At 42.3% G+C, this 22,012-nt stretch overlaps 19 non-coding genes across 19 annotated transcripts; all 19 read left to right on the plus strand.

Moving 5' to 3' along the window:
• The first annotated feature begins 46 nt into the window (after positions 1–46).
• On the plus strand, positions 47–209 carry LOC134990604 (U1 spliceosomal RNA). Its single transcript, XR_010195376.1, has one exon. It is a non-coding gene; the product is annotated as a U1 spliceosomal RNA (small nuclear RNA).
• A 671-nt stretch (positions 210–880) lies between these two features.
• Positions 881–1,044, plus strand: LOC134990585 (U1 spliceosomal RNA). Its single transcript, XR_010195358.1, has one exon. It is a non-coding gene; the product is annotated as a U1 spliceosomal RNA (small nuclear RNA).
• Positions 1,045–1,196: 152 nt separating this feature from the next.
• Positions 1,197–1,359, plus strand: LOC134990610 (U1 spliceosomal RNA). The gene has a single exon (XR_010195380.1). It is a non-coding gene; the product is annotated as a U1 spliceosomal RNA (small nuclear RNA).
• Positions 1,360–2,030: 671 nt separating this feature from the next.
• Positions 2,031–2,194, plus strand: LOC134990582 (U1 spliceosomal RNA). Its single transcript, XR_010195355.1, has one exon. It is a non-coding gene; the product is annotated as a U1 spliceosomal RNA (small nuclear RNA).
• A 152-nt stretch (positions 2,195–2,346) lies between these two features.
• Positions 2,347–2,509, plus strand: LOC134990616 (U1 spliceosomal RNA). The gene has a single exon (XR_010195386.1). It is a non-coding gene; the product is annotated as a U1 spliceosomal RNA (small nuclear RNA).
• Positions 2,510–3,180: 671 nt separating this feature from the next.
• On the plus strand, positions 3,181–3,344 carry LOC134990580 (U1 spliceosomal RNA). Its single transcript, XR_010195353.1, has one exon. It is a non-coding gene; the product is annotated as a U1 spliceosomal RNA (small nuclear RNA).
• Positions 3,345–3,496: 152 nt separating this feature from the next.
• LOC134990605 (U1 spliceosomal RNA) lies at positions 3,497–3,659 on the plus strand. Its single transcript, XR_010195377.1, has one exon. It is a non-coding gene; the product is annotated as a U1 spliceosomal RNA (small nuclear RNA).
• Positions 3,660–4,330: 671 nt separating this feature from the next.
• On the plus strand, positions 4,331–4,494 carry LOC134990586 (U1 spliceosomal RNA). Its single transcript, XR_010195359.1, has one exon. It is a non-coding gene; the product is annotated as a U1 spliceosomal RNA (small nuclear RNA).
• A 152-nt stretch (positions 4,495–4,646) lies between these two features.
• LOC134990611 (U1 spliceosomal RNA) lies at positions 4,647–4,809 on the plus strand. Its single transcript, XR_010195381.1, has one exon. It is a non-coding gene; the product is annotated as a U1 spliceosomal RNA (small nuclear RNA).
• A 671-nt stretch (positions 4,810–5,480) lies between these two features.
• On the plus strand, positions 5,481–5,644 carry LOC134990590 (U1 spliceosomal RNA). The gene has a single exon (XR_010195363.1). It is a non-coding gene; the product is annotated as a U1 spliceosomal RNA (small nuclear RNA).
• A 152-nt stretch (positions 5,645–5,796) lies between these two features.
• Positions 5,797–5,959, plus strand: LOC134990598 (U1 spliceosomal RNA). Its single transcript, XR_010195370.1, has one exon. It is a non-coding gene; the product is annotated as a U1 spliceosomal RNA (small nuclear RNA).
• A 671-nt stretch (positions 5,960–6,630) lies between these two features.
• LOC134990587 (U1 spliceosomal RNA) lies at positions 6,631–6,794 on the plus strand. Its single transcript, XR_010195360.1, has one exon. It is a non-coding gene; the product is annotated as a U1 spliceosomal RNA (small nuclear RNA).
• A 152-nt stretch (positions 6,795–6,946) lies between these two features.
• LOC134990600 (U1 spliceosomal RNA) lies at positions 6,947–7,109 on the plus strand. Its single transcript, XR_010195372.1, has one exon. It is a non-coding gene; the product is annotated as a U1 spliceosomal RNA (small nuclear RNA).
• A 671-nt stretch (positions 7,110–7,780) lies between these two features.
• Positions 7,781–7,944, plus strand: LOC134990592 (U1 spliceosomal RNA). Its single transcript, XR_010195364.1, has one exon. It is a non-coding gene; the product is annotated as a U1 spliceosomal RNA (small nuclear RNA).
• A 152-nt stretch (positions 7,945–8,096) lies between these two features.
• On the plus strand, positions 8,097–8,259 carry LOC134990609 (U1 spliceosomal RNA). Its single transcript, XR_010195379.1, has one exon. It is a non-coding gene; the product is annotated as a U1 spliceosomal RNA (small nuclear RNA).
• A 671-nt stretch (positions 8,260–8,930) lies between these two features.
• On the plus strand, positions 8,931–9,094 carry LOC134990596 (U1 spliceosomal RNA). Its single transcript, XR_010195368.1, has one exon. It is a non-coding gene; the product is annotated as a U1 spliceosomal RNA (small nuclear RNA).
• A 152-nt stretch (positions 9,095–9,246) lies between these two features.
• Positions 9,247–9,409, plus strand: LOC134990602 (U1 spliceosomal RNA). The gene has a single exon (XR_010195374.1). It is a non-coding gene; the product is annotated as a U1 spliceosomal RNA (small nuclear RNA).
• Positions 9,410–10,080: 671 nt separating this feature from the next.
• On the plus strand, positions 10,081–10,244 carry LOC134990581 (U1 spliceosomal RNA). The gene has a single exon (XR_010195354.1). It is a non-coding gene; the product is annotated as a U1 spliceosomal RNA (small nuclear RNA).
• A 152-nt stretch (positions 10,245–10,396) lies between these two features.
• Positions 10,397–10,559, plus strand: LOC134990620 (U1 spliceosomal RNA). The gene has a single exon (XR_010195388.1). It is a non-coding gene; the product is annotated as a U1 spliceosomal RNA (small nuclear RNA).
• Positions 10,560–22,012: the final 11,453 nt, after the last annotated feature.

Here is a 22,012-nt window from a genome sequence, read left to right on the forward strand (position 1 = left end):
CAGGGGGGTGCCCGAGCAGCGACCCTCCCCAGCTCTAGCCCAACTCCTACTTACCTGCCAGGTGAGATACTATGATCAGGAAGGTGCTTCTCCCAGGGCAAGGCTCACCCATTGCACTCTGGGTGTGCTGCTACTGCGATTTCCCCAAATGTGGGAAACTTGACTGCATAATTTGTGTTTCCTCTGGTCGGCTCTCGTATAATTCAGATCTCTTTGTCTCAGGTCTTTCTCCAGCCTAGTTTGCTGTCTGTTTCCACTTCTCTTTTCTTGAGCCGCTCCCTTCTATGCCCTTGCGCACTATCCTGACCTCTCCCGTCTGCTTACTTTGTGCCTTCCAACGCACAATGCATACTACAGGTAGTGCTGCAGGGCCCACACCCTTTTACATGCTTTAAAGAACAGCTCTGGAGCTGTTACAGTGCCCAGCTGCTGCAAGAAATCATCTTGAATGCTTCAGGGGCTGGGGCATAGCCAACATGAGCCCCACACCGAAGGAGGGTGGAGATGTTTAATGCGAATTAAGGGTCATCCAAGCGCCACAAAAGGACGCCATGCCCTGCACATCCCTTTTTTCTTTTCATATGCAGACGAGGGTTGAAGCCAACTTTGACCCATTGCTTGGATGACATCACCATATGCAAATCCATCTGCTGCAGGCCTTCCCCCAGGAATGCTTACACTAGTTGTTGCATTTGGTTTGTTGTTTGGGGGTGCTTCAGTATTAGGCAGCCTTCTGCCCTCCCATGTTCATCTGAAAATATGTGTTCTCCCTGCAGTTGTTGTCCCCAGATGAGAGTTCCCTTGTGCTGCCTCAGTTGAATCTCCTTTACTTGACAGAGATGTGCCTGAGCAGCGGCCCTCCCCAGCCCTATCCCAAATCATACTTATTTTGCATAGGAGATACCATGGTCATGAAGATTGTTCTCCCAGGGTGAGGTTCATTCATTGCATTCTGGGTATGCTGACCCCTGTGATTTCCCCAAATGTGGGAAACTCGACTGCATTATTTGTGGTAGTGGGGGACTGTGTTTGTGCTTTCTTCTGGTCAACTCTGGTAAAAGTCAGATTTCTTTGTCTCAGATCTTCCTCTAGCCTTGTTCTTCTTTCGAGAGTTCCCTTGTGCTGCCTCAGTTGGATCTCCTTTACTTGACAGGGGGGTGCCCGAGCAGCGACCCTCCCCAGCTCTAGCCCAACTCCTACTTATCTGCCAGGTGAGATACTATGATCAGGAAGGTGCTTCTCCCAGGGCAAGGCTCACCCATTGCACTCTGGGTGTGCTGCTCCTGCGATTTCCCCAAATGTGGGACACTTGACTGCATAATTTGTGTTTCCTCTGGTCGGCTCTCGTATAATTCAGATCTCTTTGTCTCAGGTCTCTCTCCAGCCTAGTTTGCTGTCTGTTTCCACTTCTCTTTTCTTGAGCCGCTCCCTTCTATGCCCTTGCACACTATCCTGACTTCTCCTGTCTGCTTACTTTGTGCCTTCCAACGCACAATGCGAACTACAGGTAGTGCTGCAGGGCCCACACCCTTTTAGTTGCCTTACAGAGCAGCTCTGGAGCTGTTACAGTGCCCAGCTGCTGCAAGAAATCAGCTTGAATGCTTCAGGTGCTGGGGCATAGCCAACATGAGCCCCACACCTAAGGAGGGTGGAGGTGTTTAATGCGAATTAGGGGTCATGCAAGCGCCGCAAAAGGCCGCCATGCCCTGCACTTCCCTTTTTTCTTTTCATATGCAGACGAGGGTTGAAGCCAACTTTGACCCACTGCTTGGATGACATCACCATATGCAAATCCATCTGCTGCAGGCCTTCCCCCAGGAATGCTTGCACTAGTTGTTGCATTTGGTTTGTTGTTTGGGGGTGCTTCAGTATTAGGCAGCCTTCTGCCCTCCCATGTTCATCTGAAAATATGTGTTCTCCCTGCAGTTGTTGTCCCCAGATGAGAGTTCCCTTGTGCTGCCTCAGTTGAATCTCCTTTACTTGACAGAGATGTGCCTGAGCAGCGGCCCTCCCCAGCCCTATCCCAAATCATACTTATTTTGCATAGGAGATACCATGGTCATGAAGATTGTTCTCCCAGGGTGAGGTTCATTCATTGCATTCTGAGTATGCTGACCCCTGTGATTTCCCCAAATGTGGGAAACTCGACTGCATTATTTGTGGTAGTGGGGGACTGTGTTTGTGCTTTCTTCTGGTCAACTCTGGTAAAAATCAGATTTCTTTGTCTCAGATCTTCCTCTAGCCTTGTTCCTCTTTCGAGAGTTCCCTTGTGCTGCCTCAGTTGGATCTCCTTCACTTGACAGGGGGGTACCCGAGCAGCGACCCTCCCCAGCTCTAGCCCAACTCCTACTTACCTGCCAGGTGAGATACTATGATCATGTAGGTGCTTCTCCCAGGGCAAGGCTCACCCATTGCACTCTGGGTGTGCTGCCCCTGTGATTTCCCCAAATGTGGGAAACTTGACTGCATAATTTGTGTTTCCCCTGGTCGTCTCTCGTATAATTCAGATCTCTTTGTCTCAGGTCTCTCTCCAGCCTAGTTTGCTGTCTGTTTCCACTTCTCTTTTCTTGAGCCGCTCCCTTCTATGCCCTTGCGCACTATCCTGACTTCTCCCGTCTGCTTACTTTGTGCCTTCCAACACACAATGCAAACTACAGGTAGTGCTGCAGGGCCCACACCCATTTACTTGCCTCACAGAGCAGCTCTGGAGCTGTTACAGTACCCAGCTGCTGCAAGAAATCAGCTTGAATGCTTCAGGGGCTGGGGCATTGCCAACATGAGCCCCACACCGAAGGAGGGTGGAGGTGTTTAATGCGAACTAAGGGTCACCCAAGCGCCGCAAAAGGCCGCCATGCCCTGCACGCCCCTTTTCTCTTTTCATATGCAGACGAGGGTTGAAGCCAACTTTGACCCACTGCTTGGATGGCATTACCATATGCAAATCAATCTGCTGCAGGCCTTCCCCCAGGAATGCTTGCACTAGTTGTTGCATTTGGTTTGTTGTTTGGGGGTGCTTCGGTATTAGGCAGCCTTCTGCCCTCCCATGTTCATCTGAAAATATGTGTTCTCCCTGCAGTTGTTGTCCCCAGATGAGAGTTCCCTTGTGCTGCCTCAGTTGAATCTCCTTTACTTGACAGAGATGTGCCTGAGCAGCGGCCCTCCCCAGCCCTATCCCAAATCATACTTATTTTGCATAGGAGATACCATGGTCATGAAGATTGTTCTCCCAGGGTGAGGTTCATTCATTGCATTCTGGGTATGCTGACCCCTGTGATTTCCCCAAATGTGGGAAACTCGACTGCATTATTTGTGGTAGTGGGGGACTGTGTTTGTGCTTTCCTCTGCTCAGCTCTGGTAAAAGTCAGATTTCTTTGTCTCAGATCTTCCTCTAGCCTTGTTCTTCTTTCGAGAGTTCCCTTGTGCTGCCTCAGTTGGATCTCCTTCACTTGACAGGGGGGTGCCCGAGCAGCGACCCTCCCCAGCTCTAGCCCAACTCCTACTTACCTGCCAGGTGAGATACTATGATCAGGAAGGTGCTTCTCCCAGGGCAAGGCTCACCCATTGCACTCTGGGTGTGCTGCTACTGCGATTTCCCCAAATGTGGGAAACTTGACTGCATAATTTGTGTTTCCTCTGGTCGGCTCTCGTATAATTCAGATCTCTTTGTCTCAGGTCTTTCTCCAGCCTAGTTTGCTGTCTGTTTCCACTTCTCTTTTCTTGAGCCGCTCCCTTCTATGCCCTTGCGCACTATCCTGACCTCTCCCGTCTGCTTACTTTGTGCCTTCCAACGCACAATGCATACTACAGGTAGTGCTGCAGGGCCCACACCCTTTTACATGCTTTAAAGAACAGCTCTGGAGCTGTTACAGTGCCCAGCTGCTGCAAGAAATCATCTTGAATGCTTCAGGGGCTGGGGCATAGCCAACATGAGCCCCACACCGAAGGAGGGTGGAGATGTTTAATGCGAATTAAGGGTCATCCAAGCGCCACAAAAGGACGCCATGCCCTGCACATCCCTTTTTTCTTTTCATATGCAGACGAGGGTTGAAGCCAACTTTGACCCATTGCTTGGATGACATCACCATATGCAAATCCATCTGCTGCAGGCCTTCCCCCAGGAATGCTTACACTAGTTGTTGCATTTGGTTTGTTGTTTGGGGGTGCTTCAGTATTAGGCAGCCTTCTGCCCTCCCATGTTCATCTGAAAATATGTGTTCTCCCTGCAGTTGTTGTCCCCAGATGAGAGTTCCCTTGTGCTGCCTCAGTTGAATCTCCTTTACTTGACAGAGATGTGCCTGAGCAGCGGCCCTCCCCAGCCCTATCCCAAATCATACTTATTTTGCATAGGAGATACCATGGTCATGAAGATTGTTCTCCCAGGGTGAGGTTCATTCATTGCATTCTGGGTATGCTGACCCCTGTGATTTCCCCAAATGTGGGAAACTCGACTGCATTATTTGTGGTAGTGGGGGACTGTGTTTGTGCTTTCTTCTGGTCAACTCTGGTAAAAGTCAGATTTCTTTGTCTCAGATCTTCCTCTAGCCTTGTTCTTCTTTCGAGAGTTCCCTTGTGCTGCCTCAGTTGGATCTCCTTCACTTGACAGGGGGGTGCCCGAGCAGCGACCCTCCCCAGCTCTAGCCCAACTCCTACTTATCTGCCAGGTGAGATACTATGATCAGGAAGGTGCTTCTCCCAGGGCAAGGCTCACCCATTGCACTCTGGGTGTGCTGCTCCTGCGATTTCCCCAAATGTGGGACACTTGACTGCATAATTTGTGTTTCCTCTGGTCGGCTCTCGTATAATTCAGATCTCTTTGTCTCAGGTCTCTCTCCAGCCTAGTTTGCTGTCTGTTTCCACTTCTCTTTTCTTGAGCCGCTCCCTTCTATGCCCTTGCACACTATCCTGACTTCTCCTGTCTGCTTACTTTGTGCCTTCCAACGCACAATGCGAACTACAGGTAGTGCTGCAGGGCCCACACCCTTTTAGTTGCCTTACAGAGCAGCTCTGGAGCTGTTACAGTGCCCAGCTGCTGCAAGAAATCAGCTTGAATGCTTCAGGTGCTGGGGCATAGCCAACATGAGCCCCACACCTAAGGAGGGTGGAGGTGTTTAATGCGAATTAGGGGTCATGCAAGCGCCGCAAAAGGCCGCCATGCCCTGCACTTCCCTTTTTTCTTTTCATATGCAGACGAGGGTTGAAGCCAACTTTGACCCACTGCTTGGATGACATCACCATATGCAAATCCATCTGCTGCAGGCCTTCCCCCAGGAATGCTTGCACTAGTTGTTGCATTTGGTTTGTTGTTTGGGGGTGCTTCAGTATTAGGCAGCCTTCTGCCCTCCCATGTTCATCTGAAAATATGTGTTCTCCCTGCAGTTGTTGTCCCCAGATGAGAGTTCCCTTGTGCTGCCTCAGTTGAATCGCCTTTACTTGACAGAGATGTGCCTGAGCAGCGGCCCTCCCCAGCCCTATCCCAAATCATACTTATTTTGCATAGGAGATATCATGGTCATGAAGATTGTTCTCCCAGGGTGAGGTTCATTCATTGCATTCTGGGTATGATGACCCCTGTGATTTCCCCAAATGTGGGAAACTCGACTGCATTATTTGTGGTAGAGGGGGACTGTGTTTGTGCTTTCCTCTGGTCAGCTCTGGTAAAAGTCAGACTTCTTTGTCTCAGATCTTCCTCTAGCCTTGTTCTTCTTTCGAGAGTTCCCTTGTGCTGCCTCAGTTGGATCTCCTTCACTTGACAGGGGGGTGCCCGAGCAGCGACCCTCCCCAGCTCTAGCCCAACTCCTACTTACCTGCCAGGTGAGATACTATGATCAGGAAGGTGCTTCTCCCAGGGCAAGGCTCACCCATTGCACTCTGGGTGTGCTGCTCCTGCGATTTCCCCAAATGTGGGAAACTTGACTGCATAATTTGTGTTTCCTCTGGTCGGCTCTCGTATAATTCAGATCTCTTTGTCTCAGGTCTTTCTCCAGCCTAGTTTGCTGTCTGTTTCCACTTCTCTTTTCTTGAGCCGCTCCCTTCTATGCCCTTGCGCACTATCCTGACCTCTCCCGTCTGCTTACTTTGTGCCTTCCAACGCACAATGCATACTACAGGTAGTGCTGCAGGGCCCACACCCTTTTACATGCTTTAAAGAACAGCTCTGGAGCTGTTACAGTGCCCAGCTGCTGCAAGAAATCATCTTGAATGCTTCAGGGGCTGGGGCATAGCCTACATGAGCCCCACACCGAAGGAGGGTGGAGATGTTTAATGCGAATTAAGGGTCATCCAAGCGCCACAAAAGGACGCCATGCCCTGCACATCCCTTTTTTCTTTTCATATGCAGACGAGGGTTGAAGCCAACTTTGACCCATTGCTTGGATGACATCACCATATGCAAATCCATCTGCTGCAGGCCTTCCCCCAGGAATGCTTACACTAGTTGTTGCATTTGGTTTGTTGTTTGGGGGTGCTTCAGTATTAGGCAGCCTTCTGCCCTCCCATGTTCATCTGAAAATATGTGTTCTCCCTGCAGTTGTTGTCCCCAGATGAGAGTTCCCTTGTGCTGCCTCAGTTGAATCTCCTTTACTTGACAGAGATGTGCCTGAGCAGCGGCCCTCCCCAGCCCTATCCCAAATCATACTTATTTTGCATAGGAGATACCATGGTCATGAAGATTGTTCTCCCAGGGTGAGGTTCATTCATTGCATTCTGGGTATGCTGACCCCTGTGATTTCCCCAAATGTGGGAAACTCGACTGCATTATTTGTGGTAGTGGGGGACTGTGTTTGTGCTTTCTTCTGGTCCACTCTGGTAAAAGTCAGATTTCTTTGTCTCAGATCTTCCTCTAGCCTTGTTCTTCTTTCGAGAGTTCCCTTGTGCTGCCTCAGTTGGATCTCCTTCACTTGACAGGGGGGTGCCCGAGCAGCGACCCTCCCCAGCTCTAGCCCAACTCCTACTTACCTGCCAGGTGAGATACTATGATCAGGAAGGTGCTTCTCCCAGGGCAAGGCTCACCCATTGCACTCTGGGTGTGCTGCTCCTGCGATTTCCCCAAATGTGGGACACTTGACTGCATAATTTGTGTTTCCTCTGGTCGGCTCTCGTATAATTCAGATCTCTTTGTCTCAGGTCTCTCTCCAGCCTAGTTTGCTGTCTGTTTCCACTTCTCTTTTCTTGAGCCGCTCCCTTCTATGCCCTTGCGCACTATCCTGACTTCTCCTGTCTGCTTACTTTGTGCCTTCCAACGCACAATGCGAACTACAGGTAGTGCTGCAGGGCCCACACCCTTTTAGTTGCCTTACAGAGCAGCTCTGGAGCTGTTACAGTGCCCAGCTGCTGCAAGAAATCAGCTTGAATGCTTCAGGTGCTGGGGCATAGCCAACATGAGCCCCACACCTAAGGAGGGTGGAGGTGTTTAATGCGAATTAGGGGTCATGCAAGCGCCGAAAAAGGCCGCCATGCCCTGCACATCCCTTTTTTCTTTTCATATGCAGACGAGGGTTGAAGCCAACTTTGACCCACTGCTTGGATGACATCACCATATGCAAATCCATCTGCTGCAGGCCTTCCCCCAGGAATGCTTGCACTAGTTGTTGCATTTGGTTTGTTGTTTGGGGGTGCTTCAGTATTAGGCAGCCTTCTGCCCTCCCATGTTCATCTGAAAATATGTGTTCTCCCTGCAGTTGTTGTCCCCAGATGAGAGTTCCCTTGTGCTGCCTCAGTTGAATCGCCTTTACTTGACAGAGATGTGCCTGAGCAGCGGCCCTCCCCAGCCCTATCCCAAATCATACTTATTTTGCATAGGAGATATCATGGTCATGAAGATTGTTCTCCCAGGGTGAGGTTCATTCATTGCATTCTGGGTATGATGACCCCTGTGATTTCCCCAAATGTGGGAAACTCGACTGCATTATTTGTGGTAGAGGGGGACTGTGTTTGTGCTTTCCTCTGGTCAGCTCTGGTAAAAGTCAGATTTCTTTGTCTCAGATCTTCCTCTAGCCTTGTTCTTCTTTCGAGAGTTCCCTTGTGCTGCCTCAGTTGGATCTCCTTCACTTGACAGGGGGGTGCCCAAGCAGCGACCCTCCCCAGCTCTAGCCCAACTCCTACTTACCTGCCAGGTGAGATACTATGATCAGGAAGGTCCTTCTCCCAGGGCAGGGCTCACCCATTGCACTCTGGGTGTGCTGCTCCTGCGATTTCCCCAAATGTGGGACACTTGACTGCATAATTTGTGTTTCCTCTGGTCGGCTCTCGTATAATTCAGATCTCTTTGTCTCAGGTCTCTCTCCAGCCTAGTTTGCTGTCTGTTTCCACTTCTCTTTTCTTGAACCGCTCCCTTCTATGCCCTTGCGCACTATCCTGACTTCTCCCGTCTGCTTACTTTGTGCCTTCCAACGCACAATGCGAACTACAGGTAGTGCTGCAGGGCCCACACCCTTTTAGTTGCCTTACAGAGCAGCTCTGGAGCTGTTACAGTGCCCAGCTGCTGCAAGAAATCAGCTTGAATGCTTCAGGTGCTGGGGCATAGCCAACATGAGCCCCACACCGAAGGAGGGTGGAGGTGTTTAATGCGAATTAGGGGTCATGCAAGCGCCGAAAAAGGCCGCCATGCCCTGCACATCCCTTTTTTCTTTTCATATGCAGACGAGGGTTGAAGCCAACTTTGACCCACTGCTTGGATGACATCACCATATGCAAATCCATCTGCTGCAGGCCTTCCCCCAGGAATGCTTGCACTAGTTGTTGCATTTGGTTTGTTGTTTGGGGGTGCTTCAGTATTAGGCAGCCTTCTGCCCTCCCATGTTCATCTGAAAATATGTGTTCTCCCTGCAGTTGTTGTCCCCAGATGAGAGTTCCCTTGTGCTGCCTCAGTTGAATCGCCTTTACTTGACAGAGATGTGCCTGAGCAGCGGCCCTCCCCAGCCCTATCCCAAATCATACTTATTTTGCATAGGAGATATCATGGTCATGAAGATTGTTCTCCCAGGGTGAGGTTCATTCATTGCATTCTGGGTATGATGACCCCTGTGATTTCCCCAAATGTGGGAAACTCGACTGCATTATTTGTGGTAGTGGGGGACTGTGTTTGTGCTTTCTTCTGGTCAACTCTGGTAAAAGTCAGATTTCTTTGTCTCAGATCTTCCTCTAGCCTTGTTCTTCTTTCGAGAGTTCCCTTGTGCTGCCTCAGTTGGATCTCCTTCACTTGACAGGGGGGTGCCCGAGCAGCGACCCTCCCCAGCTCTAGCCCAACTCCTACTTACCTGCCAGGTGAGATACTATGATCAGGAAGGTGCTTCTCCCAGGGCAAGGCTCACCCATTGCACTCTGGGTGTGCTGCTCCTACGATTTCCCCAAATGTGGGACACTTGACTGCATAATTTGTGTTTCCTCTGGTCGGCTCTCGTATAATTCAGATCTCTTTGTCTCAGGTCTCTCTCCAGCCTAGTTTGCTGTCTGTTTCCACTTCTCTTTTCTTGAGCCGCTCCCTTCTATGCCCTTGCGCACTATCCTGACTTCTCCCGTCTGCTTACTTTGTGCCTTCCAACGCACAATGCGAACTACAGGTAGTGCTGCAGGGCCCACACCCTTTTACTTGCCTTACAGAGCAGCTCTGGAGCTGTTACAGTGCCCAGCTGCTGCAAGAAATCAGCTTGAATGCTTCAGGTGCTGGGGCATAGCCAACATGAGCCCCACACCTAAGGAGGGTGGAGGTGTTTAATGCGAATTAGGGGTCATGCAAGCGCCGCAAAAGGCCGCCATGCCCTGCACATCCCTTTTTTCTTTTCATATGCAGACGAGGGTTGAAGCCAACTTTGACCCACTGCTTGGATGACATCACCATATGCAAATCCATCTGCTGCAGGCCTTCCCCCAGGAATGCTTGCACTAGTTGTTGCATTTGGTTTGTTGTTTGGGGGTGCTTCAGTATTAGGCAGCCTTCTGCCCTCCCATGTTCATCTGAAAATATGTGTTCTCCCTGCAGTTGTTGTCCCCAGATGAGAGTTCCCTTGTGCTGCCTCAGTTGAATCTCCTTTACTTGACAGAGATGTGCCTGAGCAGCGGCCCTCCCCAGCCCTATCCCAAATCATACTTATTTTGCATAGGAGATACCATGGTCATGAAGATTGTTCTCCCAGGGTGAGGTTCATTCATTGCATTCTGGGTATGCTGACCCCTGTGATTTCCCCAAATGTGGGAAACTCGACTGCATTATTTGTGGTAGTGGGGGACTGTGTTTGTGCTTTCCTCTGGTCAGCTCTGGTAAAAGCCAGATTTCTGTGTCTCAGATCTTCCTCTAGCCTTGTTCTTCTTTCGAGAGTTCTCTTGTGCTGCCTCAGTTGGATCTCCTTCACTTGACAGGGGGGTGCCCGAGCAGCGACCCTCCTCAGCTCTTGCCCAACTCCTACTTACCTGCCAGGTGAGATACTATGATCATGAAGGTGCTTCTCCCAGGGCAAGGCTCACCCATTGCACTCTGTGTGTGCTGCTCCAGCTATTTCCCCAAATGTGGGAAACTCGACTGCATAATTTGTGTTTCCCCTGGTCGGCTCTCGTATAATTCAGATCTCTTTGTCTCAGGTCTCTCTCCAGCCTAGTTTGCTGTCTGTTTCCACTTCTCTTTTCTTGAGCCGCTCCCTTCTATGCCCTTGCGCACTATCCTGACTTCTCCCGTCTGCTTACTTTGTGCCTTCCAACGCACAATGCGAACTACAGGTAGTGCTGCAGGGCCCACACCCTTTTAGTTGCCTTACAGAGCAGCTCTGGAGCTGTTACAGTGCCCAGCTGCTGCAAGAAATCAGCATGAATGTTCTTCGTTGATTGATGGAAGAAACATCTTACAAAAACTCTCCAGATTATTGACTTTTTAAAGTTTTTCTAGGAAACGTTCTAGATGAATGCTTATTAGCGTTTGTCAAAATGTAAGTTTGCAAAGTGTCTCTGTGGCGCAATCAGTTAGCGTGTTCGGTTATTATCTAAAAGGTTGGTGGTTCAATCCAACCCAGGGACGTAATTTACCTTGTGATCAGATTTTGGTGATCTTTAAGTAGACAAGTCAAAATTTCAAACCCCCTGTTATGGTGTGGGTACCTGGCCTTCCCTGATGTAATCAGAGTTAGATTTGATTCAGTGATTTTATAAAAACAGCTAGGAAGCACAATTTAGCAGTAGGTTGCAGAGAAAAAAAAAATATGCTGGCAGAAAAATCCAATTGAGTGAATAAACAGCTCTTCATTTTCTGGCTTTATTTTTATGCTAACAAATTTGTTCTCTGAAAAGTGTCCACAAAGCCAAGTCTCTGATTAACACCTTTGTAAGGATGGTTTTTCACCTATTACTAAATTAAACTTGCTTCATTGGAAAGGCAGCAAGATGCATCCTCATTTCAATGTCTACTGAAATAATACAGGTTGACACCAGGAAACATTAACGGCACTGCATCCTTGCTGCTTTCTCATGTGGAAGTCTGTTTAATGTGAAAACAAGGTGATATCTAATTAGCACACAGGTAAGCAATTAAGAAAATCTTTATTTAAGGGTGAAGATGTTTCTCACAAAATCGTTGCCCCAATGCATCATTGAAATTCAACCTGGAAAGATGATTTTAATATATCACTTGTACATTTTGTATTGCTCTTCTGGTGACAATGTAGTTTGTTTTTGTCAATTACCATTTTAATAATAGGGTAAAGAAAATTAAGTGGATTTTTGAAAGAAAACAATACTGTCAATATACTATTAAAACAAATTAAAATGGTAAAAGTTATTGTACTTTAAGTAAAAATAAAAGAGCAAAAATATCCATCCCAGTTTTGGATTACTTTAATTAACAAAAAAAATGCATATAGCAAAGGATAGTTTCAATCTGCCTACCTCTGGGTTATGGGCCCAGCATGCTTCCATTGCAGTACTCTGCTGCACATGTAAGTGCAAGAGATCCTGAAGCACTCACTCATCATGGGAAAGTACCAATGTGTTTCTTTGTTGGTTGATGGAAGAAACATCTTACAAAAACTCTCCAGATTATTGACTTTTTAAAGTTTTTCTAGGAAACGTTCTAGATGAATGCTTATTAGCCTTTGTCAGTATGTACTTTTTGCAAAGAGTCTCTGTGGCGCAATTGGTTAGTGTGTACGGCTATTAACCAAAAGGTTGGTGGTTAAATCCTACCCAGGGACGTAATTGACCTTGTGATCAGATTTTGGTGATATTTAAGTAGACAAGTCAAAATTTCAAACCCCCTCTTATTGTGTAGGGTACCTAGCCTTCTCTGATGTAATCAGAGTTAGATTTGATTCAGTGATTTTATAAAAACAGCTAGGAAGCACAATTTAGCAGTGGGTTGCAGAGAAAAAGAAATATGCTGGCAAAAAAATCCAATTGAGTGATTAAACAGCTCTTCATTTCTGGCTTTATTTTTATGCTAACAAATTTGTTCTCTGAAAAGTGTCCACAAAGCCAAGTCTCTGATTAACACCTTTGTAGGGATGGTTTTTCACATATTACTAAATTAAACTTGCTTCATTGGAAAGGCAGCAAGATGCATCCTCATTTCAATGTCTACTGAAATAATACAAGTTGACACCAGGAAACATTAACGCCACTGCATCCTTGCTGCTTTCTCATGTGGAAGTCTGTTTAATGTGAAAACAAGGTGATATCTAATTAGCACACAGGTAAGGAATTAAGAAAATCTTTATTTAAGGGTGAAGATGTTTCTCACAAAATCGTTGCCCCAATGCATCATTGAAATTCAAGCTGGAAAGATGATTTTAATATATCACTTGTACATTTTGTATTGCTCTTCTGGTGACAATGTAGTTTGTTTTTGTCAATTACCATTTTAATAATAGGGTAAAGAAAATTAAGTGGATTTTTGAAAGAAAACAATACTGTCAATATACTATTAAAACAAATTAAAATGGTAAAAGTTATTGTACTTTAAGTAAAAATAAAAGAGCAAAAATATCAATCCCAGTTTTGGATTACTTTAATTAACAAAAAAAAATGCATATAGCAAAGGATAGTTTCAATCTGCCTACCTCTGGGTTATGGGCCCAGCATGCTTCCATTGCAGTACTCTGCTGCACATGTAAGTGCAAGAGATCCTGAAGCACTCACTCATCATGGGAAAGTACCAATGTGTTTCTTCGTTGGTTGATGGAAGAAACATCTTACAAAAACTCTCCAGATTATTGACTTTTTAAAGTTTTTCTAGGAAACGTTCTAGATGAATGCTTATTAGCCTTTGTCAGTATGTACTTTTGCAAAGTGTCTCTGTGGCGCAATTAGTTAGTGTGTAAGGCTATTAATCAAAAGGTTGGTGGTTCAATCTCACCCAGGAATGTAATTGACCTTGTGATCAGATTTTGGTGATATTTAAGTAGACAAGTCAAAATTTCAAACCCCCTCTTATTGTGTAGGGTACCTGGCCTTCTCTGATGTAATCAGAGTTAGATTTGATTCAGTGATTTTATAAAAAACAGCTAGGAAGCACAATTTAGCAGTGGGTTGCAGATAAAAAAAATATGCTGGCAGAAAAATCCAATTGAGTGATTAAACAGCTCTTCATTTTCTGGCTTTATTTTTATGCTAACAAATTTGTTCTCTGAAAAGTGTCCACAAAGCCATGTCTCTGATTAACACCTTTGTAGGGATGGTTTTTCACCTATTACTAAATTAAACTTGCTTCATTGGAAAGGCAGCAAGATGCATCCTCATTTCAATGTCTACTGAAATAATACAGGTTGACACCAGGAAACATTAACGCCACTGCATCCTTGCTGCTTTCTCATGTGGAAGTCTGTTTAATGTGAAAACAAGGTGATATCTAATTAGCACACAGGTAAGGAATTAAGAAAATCTTTATTTAAGGGTGAAGATGTTTCTCACAAAATCGTTGCCCCAATGCATCATTGAAATTCAAGCTGGAAAGATGATTTTAATATATCACTTGTACATTTTGTATTGCTCTTCTGGTGACAATGTAGTTTGTTTTTGTCAATTACCATTTTAATAATAGGGTAAAGAAAATTAAGTGGATTTTTGAAAGAAAACAATACTGTCAATATACTATTAAAACAAATTAAAATGGTAAAAGTTATTGTACTTTAAGTAAAAATAAAAGAGCAAAAATATCAATCCCAGTTTTGGATTACTTTAATTAACAAAAAAAATGCATATAGCAAAGGATAGTTTCAATCTGCCTACCTCTGGGTTATGGGCCCAGCATGCTTCCATTGCAGTACTCTGCTGCACATGTAAGTTCAAGAGATCCTGAAGCACTCACTCATCATGGGAAAGTACCAATGTGTTTCTTCATTGGTTGATGGAAGAAACATCTTACAAAAACTCTCCAGATTATTGACTTTTTAAAGTTTTTCTAGGAAACGTTCTAGATGAATGCTTATTAGCCTTTGTCAGTATGGACTTTTGCAAAGTGTCTCTGTGGCGCAATTGGTTAGTGTGTAAGGCTATTAACCAAAAGGTTGGTGGTTCAATCCCACCCAGGGATGTAATTGACCTTGTGATCAGATTTTGGTGATATTTAAGTAGACAAGTCAAAATTTCAAACCCCATCTTATTGTGTAGGGTACCTGGCCTTCTCTGATGTTATCAGAGTTAGATTTGATTCAGTGGTTTTATAAAAAACAGCTAGGAAGCACAATTTAGCAGTGGGTTGCAGAGAAAAAAAATATGCTGGCAAAAAAATCCAATTGAGTGATTAAACAGCTCTTCATTTTCTGGTTTATTTTTATGCTAACAAATTTGTTCTCTGAAAAGTGTCCACAAAGCCAAGTCTCTGATTAACACCTTTGTAGGGATGGTTTTTCACCTATTACTAAATTAAACTTGCTTCATTGGAAAGGCAGCAAGATGCATCCTCATTTCAATGTCTACTGAAATAATACAGGTTGACACCAGGAAACATTAACGCCACTGCATCCTTGCTGCTTTCTCATGTGGAAGTCTGTTTAATGTGAAAACAAGGTGATATCTAATTAGCACACAGGTAAGGAATTAAGAAAATCTTTATTTAAGGGTGAAGATGTTTCTCACAAAATCGTTGCCCCAATGCATCATTGAAATTCAAGCTGGAAAGATGATTTTAATATATCACTTGTACATTTTGTATTGCTCTTCTGGTGACAATGTAGTTTGCTTTTGTCAATTACCATTTTAATAATAGGGTAAAGAAAATTAAGTGGATTTTTGAAAGAAAACAATACTGTCAATATACTATTAAAACAAATTAAAATGGTAAAAGTTATTGTACTTTAAGTAAAAATAAAAGAGCAAAAATATCAATCCCAGTTTTGGATTACTTTAATTAACAAAAAAAAATGCATATAGCAAAGGATAATTTCAATCTGCCTACCTCTGGGTTATGAGCCCAGCATGCTTCCATTGCAGTACTCTGCTGCACATGTAAGTGCAAGAGATCCTGAAGCACTCACTCATCATGGGAAAGTACCAATGTGTTTCTTCGTTGGTTGATGGAAGAAACATCTTACAAAAACTCTCCAGATTATTGACTTTTTAAAGTTTTTCTAGGAAACGTTCTAGATGAATGCTTATTAGCCTTTGTCAGTATGTACTTTTGCAAAGTGTCTCTGTGGCGCAATTGGTTAGTGTGTAAGGCTATTAACAAAAGGTTGGTGGTTCAATCCCACCCAGGAATGTAATTGACCTTGTGATCAGATTTTGGTGATATTTAAGTAGACAAGTCAAAATTTCAAACCCCCTCTTATTGTGTAGGGTACCTGGCCTTCTCTGATGTAATCAGAGTTAGATTTGATTCAGTGATTTTATAAAAAACAGCTAGGAAGCACAATTTAGCAGTGGGTTGCAGATAAAAAAAATATGCTGGCAAAAAAATACAATTGAGTGATTAAACAGCTCTTCATTTTCTGGCTTTATTTTTATGCTAACAAATTTGTTCTCTGAAAAGTGTCCACAAAGCCAAGTCTCTGATTAACACCTTTGTAGGGATGGTTTTTCACCTATTACTAAATTAAACTTGCTTCATTGGAAAGGCAGCAAGATGCATCCTCATTTCAATGTCTACTGATATAATACAGGTTGACACCAGGAAACATTAACGCCACTGCATCCTTGCTGCTTTCTCATGTGGAAGTCTGTTTAATGTGAAAACAAGGTGATATCTAATTAGCACACAGGTCTGGAATTAAGAAAATCTTTATTTAAGGGTGAAGATGTTTCTCACAAAATCGTTGCCCCAATGCATCATTGAAATTCAAGCTGGAAAGATGATTTTAATATATCACTTGTACATTTTGTATTGCTCTTCTGGTGACAATGTAGTTTGTTTTTGTCAATTACCATTTTAATAATAGGGTAAAGAAAATTAAGTGGATTTTTGAAAGAAAACAATACTGTCAATATACTATCAAAACAAATTAAAATGGTAAAAGTTATTGTACTTTAAGTAAAAATAAAAGAGCCAAAATATCAATCCCAGTTTTGGATTACTTTAATTAACAAAAAAAATGCATATAGCAAAGGATAGTTTCAATCTGCCTACCTCTGGGTTATGGGCCCAGCATGCTTCCATTGCAGTACTCTGCTGCACATGTAAGTGCAAGAGATCCTGAAGCACTCACTCATCATGGGAAAGTACCAATGTGTTTCTTCATTGGTTGATGGAAGAAACATCTTACAAAAACTCTCCAGATTATTGACTTTTTAAAGTTTTTCTAGGAAACGTTCTAGATGAATGCTTATTAGCCTTTGTCAGTATGTACTTTTGCAAAGTGTCTCTGTGGCGCAATTGGTTAGTGTGTAAGGCTATTAACCAAAAGGTTGGTGGTTCAATCCCACCCAGGGACGTAATTGACCTTGTGATCAGATTTTGGTGATATTTAAGTAGACAAGTCAAAATTTCAAACCCCATCTTATTGTGTAGGGTACCTGGCCTTCTCTGATGTAATCAGAGTTAGATTTGATTCATTGATTTTATAAAAACAGCTAGGAAGCACAATTTAGCAGTGGTTTGCAGAGAAAAAAAATATGCTGGCAGAAAAATCCAATTGAGTGATTAAACAGATCTTCATTTTCTGGCTTTATTTTTATGCTAACAAATTTGTTCTCTGAAAAGTGTCCACAAAGCCAAGTCTCTGATTAACACCTTTGTAAGGATGGTTTTTCACCTATTACTAAATTAAACTTGCTTCATTGGAAAGGCAGCAAGATGCATCCTCATTTCAATGTCTACTGAAATAATACAGGTTGACACCAGGAAACATTAACGCCACTGCATCCTTGCTGCTTTCTCATGTGGAAGTCTGTTTAATGTGAAAACAAGGTGATATCTAATTAGCACACAGGTAAGGAATTAAGAAAATCTTTATTTAAGGGTGAAGATGTTTCTCACAAAATCGTTGCCCCAATGCATCATTGAAATTCAAGCTGGAAAGATGATTTTAATATATCACTTGTACATTTTGTATTGCTCTTCTGGTGACAATGTAGTTTGTTTTTGTCAATTACCATTTTAATAATAGGGTAAAGAAAATTAAGTGGATTTTTGAAAGAAAACAATACTGTCAATATACTATTAAAACAAATTAAAATGGTAAAAGTTATTGTACTTTAAGTAAAAATAAAAGAGCAAAAATATCAATCCCAGTTTTGGATTACTTTAATTAACAAAAAAAAATGCATATAGCAAAGGATAATTTCAATCTGCCTACCTCTGGGTTATGAGCCCAGCATGCTTCCATTGCAGTACTCTGCTGCACATGTAAGTGCAAGAGATCCTGAAGCACTCACTCATCATGGGAAAGTACCAATGTGTTTCTTCGTTGGTTGATGGAAGAAACATCTTACAAAAACTCTCCAGATTATTGACTTTTTAAAGTTTTTCTAGGAAACGTTCTAGATGAATGCTTATTAGCCTTTGTCAGTATGTACTTTTGCAAAGTGTCTCTGTGGCGCAATTGGTTAGTGTGTAAGGCTATTAACAAAAGGTTGGTGGTTCAATCCCACCCAGGAATGTAATTGACCTTGTGATCAGATTTTGGTGATATTTAAGTAGACAAGTCAAAATTTCAAACCCCCTCTTATTGTGTAGGGTACCTGGCCTTCTCTGATGTAATCAGAGTTAGATTTGATTCAGTGATTTTATAAAAAAACAGCTAGGAAGCACAATTTAGCAGTGGGTTGCAGATAAAAAAAATATGCTGGCAAAAAAATACAATTGAGTGATTAAACAGCTCTTCATTTTCTGGCTTTATTTTTATGCTAACAAATTTGTTCTCTGAAAAGTGTCCACAAAGCCAAGTCTCTGATTAACACCTTTGTAGGGATGGTTTTTCACCTATTACTAAATTAAACTTGCTTCATTGGAAAGGCAGCAAGATGCATCCTCATTTCAATGTCTACTGAAATAATACAGGTTGACACCAGGAAACATTAACGCCACTGCATCCTTGCTGCTTTCTCATGTGGAAGTCTGTTTAATGTGAAAACAAGGTGATATCTAATTAGCACACAGGTAAGGAATTAAGAAAATCTTTATTTAAGGGTGAAGATGTTTCTCACAAAATCGTTGCCCCAATGCATCATTGAAATTCAAGCTGGAAAGATGATTTTAATATATCACTTGTACATTTTGTATTGCTCTTCTGGTGACAATGTAGTTTGTTTTTGTCAATTACCATTTTAATAATAGGGTAAAGAAAATTAAGTGGATTTTTGAAAGAAAACAATACTGTCAATATACTATTAAAACAAATTAAAATGGTAAAAGTTATTGTACTTTAAGTAAAAATAAAAGAGCCAAAATATCAATCCCAGTTTTGGATTACTTTAATTAACAAAAAAAATGCATATAGCAAAGGATAGTTTCAATCTGCCTACCTCTGGGTTATGGGCCCAGCATGCTTCCATTGCAGTACTCTGCTGCACATGTAAGTGCAAGAGATCCTGAAGCACTCACTCATCATGGGAAAGTACCAATGTGTTTCTTCATTGGTTGATGGAAGAAACATCTTACAAAAACTCTCCAGATTATTGACTTTTTAAAGTTTTTCTAGGAAACGTTCTAGATGAATGCTTATTAGCCTTTGTCAGTATGTACTTTTGCAAAGTGTCTCTGTGGCGCAATTGGTTAGTGTGTAAGGCTATTAACCAAAAGGTTGGTGGTTCAATCCCACCCAGGGACGTAATTGACCTTGTGATCAGATTTTGGTGATATTTAAGTAGACAAGTCAAAATTTCAAACCCCATCTTATTGTGTAGGGTACCTGGCCTTCTCTGATGTAATCAGAGTTAGATTTGATTCATTGATTTTATAAAAACAGCTAGGAAGCACAATTTAGCAGTGGTTTGCAGAGAAAAAAAATATGCTGGCAGAAAAATCCAATTGAGTGATTAAACAGCTCTTCATTTTCTGGCTTTATTTTTATGCTAACAAATTTGTTCTCTGAAAAGTGTCCACAAAGCCAAGTCTCTGATTAACACCTTTGTAAGGATGGTTTTTCACCTATTACTAAATTAAACTTGCTTCATTGGAAAGGCAGCAAGATGCATCCTCATTTCAATGTCTACTGAAATAATACAAGTTGACACCAGGAAACATTAACGCCACTGCATCCTTGCTGCTTTCTCATGTGGAAGTCTGTTTAATGCGAAAACAAGGTGATATCTAATTATCACACAGGTAAGGAATTAAGAAAATCTTTATTTAAGGGTGAAGATGTTTCTCACAAAATCGTTGCCCTAATGCATCATTGAAATTCAAGCTGGAAAGATGATTTTAATATATCACTTGTACATTTTGTATTGCTCTTCTGGTGACAATGTAGTTTGTTTTTGTCAATTACCATTTTAATAATAGGGTAAAGAAAATTAAGTGGATTTTTGAAAGAAAACAATACTGTCAATATACTATCAAAACAAATTAAAATGGTAAAAGTTATTGTACTTTAAGTAAAAATAAAAGAGCCAAAATATCAATCCCAGTTTTGGATTACTTTAATTAACAAAAAAAATGCATTAAGCAAAGGATAGTTTCAATCTGCCTACCTCTGGGTTATGGGCCCAGCATGCTTCCATTGCAGTACTCTGCTGCACATGTAAGTGCAAAAGATCCTGAAGCACTCACTCATCATGGGAAAGTACCAATGTGTTTCTTCATTGGTTGATGGAAGAAACATCTTACAAAAACTCTCCAGATTATTGACTTTTTAAAGTTTTTCTAGGAAACGTTCTAGATGAATGCTTATTAGATTTTGTCAGTATGTACTTTTGCAAAGTGTCTCTGTGGCGCAATTGGTTAGTGTGTAAGGCTATTAACCAAAAGGTTGGTGGTTCAATCCCACCCAGGGACGTAATTGACCTTGTGTTCAGATTTTGGTGATCTTTAAGTAGACAAGTCAAAATTTCAAACCCCCTCTTATTGTGTAGGGTACCTGGCCTTCTCTGATGTTATCAGAGTTAGATTTGATTCAGTGATTTTATAAAAAACAGCTAGGAAGCACAATTTAGCAGTGGTTTGCAGAGAAAAAAAATATGCTGGCAGAAAAATCCAATTGAGTGATTAAACAGCTCTTCATTTTCTGGCTTTATTTTTATGCTAACAAATTTGTTCTCTGAAAAGTGTCCACAAAGCCAAGTCTCTGATTAACACCTTTGTAAGGATGGTTTTTCACCTATTACTAAATTAAACTTGCTTCATTGGAAAGGCAGCAAGATGCATCCTCATTTCAATGTCTACTGAAATAATACAAGTTGACACCAGGAAACATTAACGCCACTGCATCCTTGCTGCTTTCTCATGTGGAAGTCTGTTTAATGCGAAAACAAGGTGATATCTAATTATCACACAGGTAAGGAATTAAGAAAATCTTTATTTAAGGGTGAAGATGTTTCTCACAAAATCGTTGCCCTAATGCATCATTGAAATTCAAGCTGGAAAGATGATTTTAATATATCACTTGTACATTTTGTATTGCTCTTCTGGTGACAATGTAGTTTGTTTTTGTCAATTACCATTTTAATAATAGGGTAAAGAAAATTAAGTGGATTTTTGAAAGAAAACAATACTGTCAATATACTATCAAAACAAATTAAAATGGTAAAAGTTATTGTACTTTAAGTAAAAATAAAAGAGCCAAAATATCAATCCCAGTTTTGGATTACTTTAATTAACAAAAAAAATGCATTAAGCAAAGGATAGTTTCAATCTGCCTACCTCTGGGTTATGGGCCCAGCATGCTTCCATTGCAGTACTCTGCTGCACATGTAAGTGCAAAAGATCCTGAAGCACTCACTCATCATGGGAAAGTACCAATGTGTTTCTTCATTGGTTGATGGAAGAAACATCTTACAAAAACTCTCCAGATTATTGACTTTTTAAAGTTTTTCTAGGAAACGTTCTAGATGAATGCTTATTAGATTTTGTCAGTATGTACTTTTGCAAAGTGTCTCTGTGGCGCAATTGGTTAGTGTGTAAGGCTATTAACCAAAAGGTTGGTGGTTCAATCCCACCCAGGGACGTAATTGACCTTGTGTTCAGATTTTGGTGATCTTTAAGTAGACAAGTCAAAATTTCAAACCCCCTCTTATTGTGTAGGGTACCTGGCCTTCTCTGATGTTATCAGAGTTAGATTTGATTCAGTGATTTTATAAAAAACAGCTAGGAAGCACAATTTAGCAGTGGGTTGCAGAGAAAAAAATATGCTGGCAAAAAAATCCAGTTGAGTGATTAAACAGCTCTTCATTTTCTGGTTTATTTTTATGCTAACAAATTTGTTCTCTGAAAAGTGTCCACAAAGCCAAGTCTCTGATTAACACCTTTGTAGGGATGGTTTTTCACCTATTACTAAATTAAACTTGCTTCATTGGAAAGGCAGCAAGATGCATCCTCATTTCAATGTCTACTGAAATAATACAGGTTGACACCAGGAAACATTAACGCCACTGCATCCTTACTGCTTTCTCATGTGGAAGTCTGTTTAATGCGAAAACAAGGTGATATCTAATTAGCACACAGGTA

Source organism: Pseudophryne corroboree, unplaced genomic scaffold, assembly GCF_028390025.1.
Source record: "Pseudophryne corroboree isolate aPseCor3 unplaced genomic scaffold, aPseCor3.hap2 scaffold_1184, whole genome shotgun sequence".
In the NCBI taxonomy this organism is placed as follows: domain Eukaryota; kingdom Metazoa; phylum Chordata; class Amphibia; order Anura; family Myobatrachidae; genus Pseudophryne; species Pseudophryne corroboree.